This window comes from Parus major, chromosome 18, assembly GCF_001522545.3.
Source record: "Parus major isolate Abel chromosome 18, Parus_major1.1, whole genome shotgun sequence".
Classification (NCBI taxonomy): Eukaryota; Metazoa; Chordata; class Aves; order Passeriformes; family Paridae; genus Parus; species Parus major.
In genome coordinates this window covers 9351790-9361522 of record NC_031786.1, presented here as the reverse complement: position 1 = coordinate 9361522, position 9733 = coordinate 9351790, and positions in this window count along the sequence as shown.

Sequence of the window (9733 nt, the reverse complement as noted above, 5' to 3'; positions counted from 1 at the left end):
ATCCCAGTCTATCTGCTCCTGTCTGTGTGTCCATGGCTGTCTCTCAGTCTCTGTCCGTCCGTGTCTGTCTCAATCTTTCAGTCTCTCTGTCTGCCCGTGTCCCTCTGTCCATGTGTCCCTCTCTCCGTGCCTGTGCCCGTGTGTCCGTGTCCCTCTGTCCGTGTGTCGATATGTCCGTGTGTCCGTCTGTCCGTGTGTCCGTGTCCCTCTGTCCGTGTGTCGATTTGTCCGTGTGTCCGTGTGTCCGTGTCCCGGGCGGAGCCGGCGGGAGCGCTGCCAGGCGCAGCTGCACCAGAGCGGCGCGAGGGGGCGCTGTGGCAGCGCGGGCCCGCGGGGGTACGGGGGGTGTGCAGGGGTTACAGGGGGTGTGCGGGGATACGGGCGGGTGCGAGGTGTGAGGGGTGGGATGCGAGGGGTGTGGGATGTGCGGGATGTGGGATGTGCGGGATGTGGGATGTGCGGGATAAGGTTTATGCGGGATAAGGTTTGTGTAGGATATGGTTTGTGCGGGATAAGGTTTGTGCGGGATAAGGTTTGTGCGGGATAAGGTTTGTGCGGNGGTTTGTGCGGGATAAGGTTTGTGCGGGATAAGGTTTGTGCGGAATAAGGTTTGTGCGGATAAGGTTTATGCGGGATAAGTTTATGCGGGATAAGGTTTGTGCGGGGTGCGGTGCGCCCCAGACACGCCGTTGCTGAGCTGTTCCTGTTGTCCCGGAGAGAACGCCGTGGTGGGAGCACCCTGCCAGCGCCAGGGGCTCGCTGTGGTGGCTCTGGACGCGCACCTGGACATTGATCCCACTCTGGATCCTCCCCGCTGCTGTGCCGAGGGCAAGGCACAGGTAGTGCTGGCTCCCGGCCGTGCTCCTGCTGGGCTGTGCTGCGTGCCTGTGCTCAGCCTGCTGGCCCAAGTGACAGCCAGTGGCTCTGGCTGCTCTCCTCACTCCTGGTTTTGTCTCCAGGCACCAGTGCCATCACCCCACACGTGCTGGTCATCCCAGCCAAGGCTCCTGCCTCCTCCCATGCACATCCAGCACTCTGTGTCCCTTCCTCCCATGGCATTCCTTTCTCCTCTTCTGTGTTCTTATCTGCTTAAATTGCTCCCATGCGTTGTTTTCCATTTAGGTTTCTGTCATCTTCATCTTGTGTTTTACACCCTGTCATCACAGCTGGCTCTTACCCATGCTCCTGACTGGCCATTCATCCTGCTGTTCACATTTAGGGTCCTTTGTGCCAGTCAAAACTCCCTGGCATGTAGTTTGCTGACGCCCCGTTGGACAGTGCTCTGCCATCAAGCAATGGTCGCTGTCAAGCTGACAAAAATCATCTCATTGTTTCAGTCCCCAGCCCCATGGCTACCTGCCATCCCTGGCTCTGGCTGTCCTGTCCTGCAGGATGGCAGGGTGTGCTGTCAGAGATGGATGTGGACAGCCTGCTGACAAACACAGCAGTGGCTGTGTCCAGCCCCCGAGGTGGCAGCTCCTGCCCATGCTCTCACAGGACACGGTGCAGTTCTCATTGCATGGCTGTGCACATTGGGTCTGCCCCAGCCCACAAACAGTGCTGTGATAAGCACAGGGCTAGCTGACAGATCAGTAGATTAGCAGGGTTTATCCTTTTGTTAAACACAAACCTATTTGTACATAAAGGAAGAAAAAACTGAAAGAAAGAGAAACAGCTCTTGCATGGGAGTTTAGTTCTGCAGGAGTGTTCTTGGGGCTATTTTTTGCTCTGTTATGATGATGGCTGAGAACTTATTTATAAAGCTGAAAGAAAAGCCTTTGTCTGAATAATGCTTTGCATTCTCAGAAGCTTCCTGATGTGCTTTGTAGTTGTCATGAGATCTACAGAGCCCTATGAGTCCTTTGCTTGTCCCTCAAAAAGTGTGGAAAGCTGAAAGGAAGCTGAAATGAGATAACTGCTAGGTTTATAAAATGAACTTTATTTATTTCTTTAAGAACAAGTAATGTTGTATTTTTCATTTAGTCAAACCAGAAGTAACATGAAATATAAATCTCTCTACTAGGAAATTAAAAAAAAGGAAAAGACTCTTTGTTTTAGAACAGTAACAAAAGTAACAAAGTAGCTGATTAAGAGAGATGGAGCTGTGTCCTATCTCAAGGTATCCAAAGGGTAATTCTTGCTAGTTTGCCTATCTGCAAAGGAGGATAAAATGCTGATTTAAAATCACACCATGCACACACGGAGCTCATCCCCTCTAGGCATGGTGCCTGCACCTCCTTCGAGGTCCTGGGGGAATGGATAGAAGTGGGATTCATTCCAGTAGCCTACAAGATTCTCTTTCAAGCTTGTAGGAAAAGGGTCATTTGTGCTGAGAGTTAACAACCCCTTTGCTTAAGTCTGTGACTGACATCAGAACTTCGTGCAGAAAACTCAGATTTCTCAGGTTGAAATGCTGTTCCCATGTGCCACTGTTGATCTGTATTTGCATTAGCACAAGTACATACAATACAAATATCTTGACTTGTATTAGCATCACACTCAGCACAAGAGGACTCAGGGTTTGACCCTTTCCAATCACAGGATAAATTTGGTCTAATTCACCTCATGTATTTGTTCTGTGAAAAATATAACTTTATTTTTTTCAACCTGGGACAAAACAACTCCATGTATTAGGGCAGACTGGGGACTGACTGTAGAGTGCAGCCCTGCAGCAAAGGCCTTGGGATTCTCATGGAAAACAAGCTGGACCTGTGTCAGCAGCGCTCCCCTGCAGCAGCAGCACCCACCAGTCACGGGATTGCGTTAGCAAGTGGTCAGCAAGTGCAGGAATGTGGCCATTCCCTTCTGCCTGGCTCTGGTGAGGCTGCATCTGCAATCCTCTGTGCAGCTTTTAAACACATCCCCCCCATTGTATGGGAGATGCTGACATGCTGGAGGGGCTCCAGCACAGCCCCAGGGTCAGTGGGAGTGTGTGCTGTGAGGAGGTGAGATGGGAATTAGGCTGGTTTGGCCTGCAGGAGGGAAGGCTGGGGGATCTCATTGCAGAGATGCTGTTGCAAGGGGGGGATAAGAATTCCAACACACCCAAGCTTCTCCTGCAAGTGCACAGTGAAAGGACAAGAGGCAATGGTCTCGTGTAGCCAACCAGCAAAATCCTTTTTCAACAAAGGGAGCACCTCATTTACTACGAGAGTGCTGCAGCCTGGGACAGGCTGCTCAAGGAGCTCGTGGAATTTCCATCCTTGGGGTTTCCAGGATACAGGTGACCAAGATCCTGGAGTGACTTTATCCAGCTTTGAAGTTAGGCCTGCTTGGAGTAGGAGATGGGATTTCGATGCACATTTTTCACTGACTCACCTGAACTCACCAATCTAGCAGGAAGGAAGTTGCATTCTGCAGTTTGAGGACTGATATTCACTGGAAAGGTCAAGAAGCACAGACCTGGTACCTACAGAAATTTCAAAATCTGAGGATAAAATTTCTAATTAAATTCTAGTCCAATTGAAAAATTTGATTTGTTTTGGTGTATATTTTTTTAATGTATGCTTTACATATCTGGAATTTTCATATGATTATATTACGTTTTAAACTTTCTTGATCATCTTAATCTTCATTCCTCAGTTTCCTTTCTGGGTCACTGGAATATCAGAACCCTGCAATCTTTTCTTTCTACAGTGTTAGACAAGGTGCCACAAAGTAGAACCTTCCCCACTAGTCAGAGAAGCTCACTTGATCTTCAGAAACTCTTCCTTCTGCATTCATTCTGGCTACAGGAGACTGATAAAATCCTCAGGATTTTTCCTTCCTTTCAGCTCTTTCCTGAGTATTCAGACCCTGAAAGATATTTGAAGAGAAGATTGTTGTGATTTTTTGATACCAATATAGATCCCTGCTCCTGCAGCCTGCACAGAGTTTTGGGCAGCTCCAGGTGCAGGTGAAGCTTGCAGGGCATCAGGAATAGTGACCCTACTTTCTCCCACTCACCCACTGCTCTTGGCAGAGGAGTGGAGTAGCCAGGAAATATAAGAAAAGGGACTGGAGAAAATAATCTGTGGGGTTTCAGGAAAATACAGGAGATGGAAGAGAACTCATAAAATCCTTTTGGAAAATGTAGTGAGGAAAAGTTGGTCACAGTGAGCAGGGCTGTCAGAGGCAAGTGGTGGATGTGTGATGCCCCCTGACAGAGACAGTTTGCTGCCAGCCTGCTGTTTGTAAACGTGTGTCAGCAACAGCAGATTTTAAAGATTAAAGCTGTCAAGGGAAAACTAATGCTGAGTTTTTCCAAGAATTTATGGGATTGGATCCTTATCTTCAATACTCCTCAGGATGAACATAGTTCTTGCCTAATTCTTCGAGACTTTCCTGTATGAGTCATTGTTCATGGCAGAATAGCAGCTTTATACACAGATGGTTGTAGAACAGAGGCACCATTGAGAGGCAAACACTGAGACATCTATGTCCTGCAGATACAGGCACACACACAGATCAACAGCTTCATCCACAGAAAGCAGTCAGTCCTGCTCAGTGTGTTCAGGCAGAATCTCCACTCTTCCATGACACAAGAAATCCCTGATGGAATTCAAGTAATGGGCAATTCATGCTGAAGAGGAAAGCTTAGTGTCAGGGAAATATCAATGTCCAAGCTTGCACACCCAAAGGGAGTTTGGCCAGAGGGCTGCCTAGCTGGATTCTTCTCCTTAGCTGGCCAGAAGCCTAGTTCTCCTTGGGCTCAAAAGAGAAGATCAGACACTCTGGGATCCAGCAAGCTGTTGTAGATTATCTGGCAAGCCCAAATCATTCCACTAAGATTGATACTAAGCCAGAGAGAAGGACATTTGAAGGAAAGTTTGGGTGTTTTCATCAGAGTCCTCTTGCGATGTTTTCCTGTTTTTCCAGTGCCTTTCCTTGTAATCTTGGACAAGTCCCTTAGGACCCTTAAAGTAAGCTCATGCCAACATCTCCATGTGCAGGTAAATTTCTGAGTAATGGTTCAGGTTTGGACTCCAGTGCAGCTCTTTGGGGATAAAGGTCACTGTGGGTGGGTTCAGCCTATGATTGTGGGCCAGCACAATGCTCAGATGAAACAGGCGAGGGACAGGTTCCAAAATGCCATGCCTGCACTGGAAACCCTTGCCACAGAATGTTAGGCAAGCCAAGAGTTTGCATGGCCTCAAAAAAATAACTAGCCTCAAGAATGGAAATGAAAGTGGAATGATGTGATACCACCTCTAACTGGGGAAGACATGAGCTATCATTCATTGGAAATAAAGAAGGTGTTTTCAGAAATGTCTCTCTCTCTACCTCTCCTTTTCCCTAGACTTCTGCTGTAAGATATTGCTGGAGACAACATAATAAGCCAGACAGTCAGATTCACAGCTATTTGTCTTAAGCTATTTTCTAACACTTAGAAGCTGAGATCCATGTAGTCACAGTTTATTGTTATTAATACTGTAATTATATGATTTATAGACAATGCCTTTCTTCCTTTCAATGACTTTTCCATTTAGCATGAAATAGTTAAACATTCAATAAACCCAAAAACATTAAACATTTAATGACCTCGTGTTTATAGAGCTGGAAGAAGAGAGGATAAGGCTACAACAATGTCTGCTTCAACAAATATAAATGCTTAGGAATCACTGAGGTGGTCTAAAATGAGACCTATACTCCCTTTGTGAGCACACTGACCACCATGAAGTACCCTGGAAGCCCTGAATGTTTAGTTTGCAGCAAGAGAAAGAGCAGCAAGACAAAGAGAAGGAAACTCATTTGAAATTCTGAAGCCATCTAATAGGAGCACAGGGCTGAGACTGAGGCTTTTCAGAGCTCCAAGAAGTGAGAGATGAACACTGAACTGCTGGAGAGAAGACTTGGCATCACTCTTTCAAGCAGGGGTTTGTGACAACTGGCTGCTGCTGACACCTAACTCTGAGGCAAAGTGTCAGAGTTATGAGTCACATTTCTAGGCCCAATTACTGCTGTCATGTAACAGGGTGGGGCCTGCCCTGCCTCTCAGTAGGAAATATATTGGCTGGAAATAGGCTGATGTTATCGGAACAGTTTGTTATTCTCAGCCTGCTTCCAAGAATGGAAGTGAATGGAAGCAGTCATCTCTCCAGGTGAATTATCCTGGCAGAAAACCCCAGTTTATTCTCATGTGAATCACCACAAGCTGTTTGTTCATGTAATATCACTGTCCATTTATAGACAGAGAATACGTTTGTTTATGTCTGACTCTAAAATAGTAGATACAGCTCTGGGCACTGCTAAGACAAGGATGACTAAACCTGCCCTGGAACATCACAAAGTTTTACTACAACCACAGCCAGGCAGGGCACTGCACATCTGACTTCATTTTTGGGGTTGATCATGTACAAGGGGAGTTCCAAGGTCAGCAGAGCCATCTGAAAAACTTCTAAAAGCAGAAATCAAAGGTAAAGACAAGCTGGATCCTTTGGTGCTATTTTTTAAATTCACGTTCAAATCACATATTTGATCAGATGAACATGACTCATAAATCCGAGTCCTCTGCCTGGAATGTCTGAAGTCCTGGATGCCTAAATTTCCAAGTGTGATGCTCAAGAATATCTGGTCTAGGAAATTCATTCTCTGTGAGTTGCTGACCAAAAAGAGACTGTGGACCAAATGAAATTTTGTTCTGAGCTCCTGGATCTGTTCTGGCATTTTGTCTGTTTAAAGCACTGAGAATGGCCCCTTCCACCAAAAACGTTTAAGCATTTTAACAGCTGAAAGTATCTTCTGCGTACACACTCAGAACAGTTACTCTCCATAAATGGACCTAATTTCTACTTGTCACTTAGATATCAAAGGTCATTTAAGGACCCAGTGCTACATGTGCTTTCTTTTTAGTCTCTTTCTTTCCTGGTTCCTGGCCTCAGGAGAAGTGGTGATGCTGTCTCTTGAAAACAGGTATGGCCAATCAATTATTCATCTGAATCTCCAATCCATCACGGTTATAAAGCTCTCCCATACATCTGTGCTAACCCATTCTCATTTGGACCTCTGCAGGATCTGTTCAGAGAAGACAGCTGCAGTCATTTAGATCTTTTTTATGGGCCAGACAGATTGTCAAATACTGCTCTGAACAAAAAAGTTATTGACCATGCTGCTCCCACAGCTGTCAGATGTGAACCTTCTTCTGCTACTCCCAAGATGTTCTTAGGTCCCTCCTCAGGGAATCTGCCCACCTGTACAGGACTTGTAGTGGTGCCATTTTAAGGCCCAAGAACAGGCTGTGAAATCATGGAATGAGCTCTCTCTCTGACTGGATGACCACACAGAGGCTTTCTGCAGTGTTCTATGAAGTTGGCTCTTTCTCATTCACAGACAGCATTTCTTGACACTAATATTTGTTAAAAAGTTATTTGGCCAAGCCTTAGGTATTCAGGAAGAAAAAGATCCTTTCAAGATCTCACACTAATACAGAATATGTGCATGTGATGCTGATTTAGGATTGGTTTCTTACTGCTAAGTGGAATACCCTGCTAGAACAGATGGTAGAGTGAGTATGACAGTTGTGATGGCTCAGGAAATAAATTCAGGCAGATCTTACAGCCAGAGGGATAGTTTTGAACATTCAGTCAGACTTGCTGTGTACTGCCCAGGGAACACCTGCATGCAGCTGAGATGCGTCAGATGATGGAACAGATGGTAGGAACAAAGGCTGAGACTGAAAGCTGACCAGTTCATCCCAGTGCCTGGTACCCCTGAAGTGGCAAATCTGCATGTTTCTGGGATGGCTTCTGTACTTCATCCTAACTCTGGCTCTGATATGCTAGATAAAAAAGATGCCTATGCTCAGAAATAATTTTCCTCACACGCCAAGCTTGTCCCCCTTTAACACCCTTAACAATACAGACATTACATGATGCAGCAGCAAGCACAGGTCCAACCAAGCCTTTGGCAAGAGCTGCTCTCTGAACTGTTCAGGAAGCAAAGCCATCCTGCAAGCTGAGGGGAAGGACTAGACAGCTGAGAAACCAACCTGGTCATTACCTGCAAAATGAAATCAGGATTATTTATGGAACTGTTCGAGAGATATTTTACCTCCAGTGACTAAAAGGCATCCTCTGGCTGGAACAGAGCCCTTCTGCTTACAGACTGGACATTTGTACACAAGCCAAAGGCAAGTCATAGTAACAGGTTTAGAAAGAAAATTTGAAATAAAAATTAGGCAAGTATTTACATTTGGGCTTGCCTGCTAAAAAGCTGAAGTTTGTAATTACTTCAGGGAGGAGATAACCCTAGGACTGAAACCCTGCTAGAGGTTTTCCCATCAAGAGAGTTCATGCAAAGAAGAACAGGAGCCTGAAAAAATATTAGAAAGGGAGATAGTGAGAAAAAAACAAGTTGGAAGTAGAGGAAAAAATATTAGAGAATGAGCCAAAGAAAATATCGAAGCATTCTGTCAACATCAAACATAAGGAAAGCAATATTTAAACCAAAATTATTTACGTGAGCGCTCTAAACTATGTAGATCTGAGTTACCAAATAGCAAAGCTGGGTTTGTATATGCTGAAGGAAAAGATAGGATTTTGTTTTAATTTCAGTTCTTGCCATCTATAAATGGCATTGTTAGAGAATACTGCTGATAGATGTACCTGGATGTGTGCCATGATATCAGGTCTGTGGGGTTTTGCCAAGCAAGGCACAGCTGGTGTGATAATAGCACATAATGGATCATAGATCAGTAGTTATCAGCTTAAATACTTATCAAAAGGGGGTGATTTTAAGCAATTTATCACAATTCAGAGAATCAAAAATAGAACTGTGAAAAAAGGCTGAAAATTTGTTAAAAGAATCCTAATAAAAAACCCTGAAGAGCTCAGCTCCGATCGGTGCTGTCTCAATGAAGGACAGCTACACTCAAAGTCACCTTCTGAAAGGTCTAGGAGAAAGGCTACAAACCTGAGAGCCACACAGAGGTGCCTCACACACCTACAATTCACACAGGAGCTACACACACACGCATGAAGCAAGGTGTGCACTCAGACCAGTGCTGCAGAGACACATACACCTGAGGATGTGTCACACACACACTTCATACGGGTTTAGGTGTGTCACATAACGTCTTTAGGAATTCAGTGATAATGGATCTCACACTCTTGGTTGTGTGTAACAAATGTATACACACAGTGGGTGTCCACACAGAGAGTGTCCACACAGTCTCCCTCGGAACAGTGTCTGTCACACACAAACACACACACAGAGTCCCTCGGAACAGTGTCTGTCACGCACAAACACACACAGAGGGATATGGAGCACACAAAAACCCATGGAACAGTGGATGTCGCACACACACAGAGGGGTGTGGAGCATAGTCCCTCAGAACAGTGTCTGTCACACACACACACAGTCCCTCGGAACAGTGCCTGTCACAAACGCACACAGAGGGGTGTGGAGAACACCGAGTCTTCAGAACACTGCCTGTCACACACAGCCACACGAAGTCCCTTGGAACAGTGTCTGTCACACACAGCAACACAGAGTCCCTCGGAACAGTGTCTATCACACACACACACACAGAGGGGTGTGGAGAACACCGAGTCCCTCAGAACACTGCCTGTCACACACAGCCACACGGAGTCCCTCGGAACAGTGTCTGTCACACACCCAGAGTCCCTCAGAACAGTGTCTGTCACACACACAGAGGGGTGTGGAGCACACAGAGTCCCTCAGAACAGTGTCTGTCACACACACGGAGGGGTGTGGAGCACCCAGAGTCTCTCAGAACAGTCTCTCTCTCTCTCTC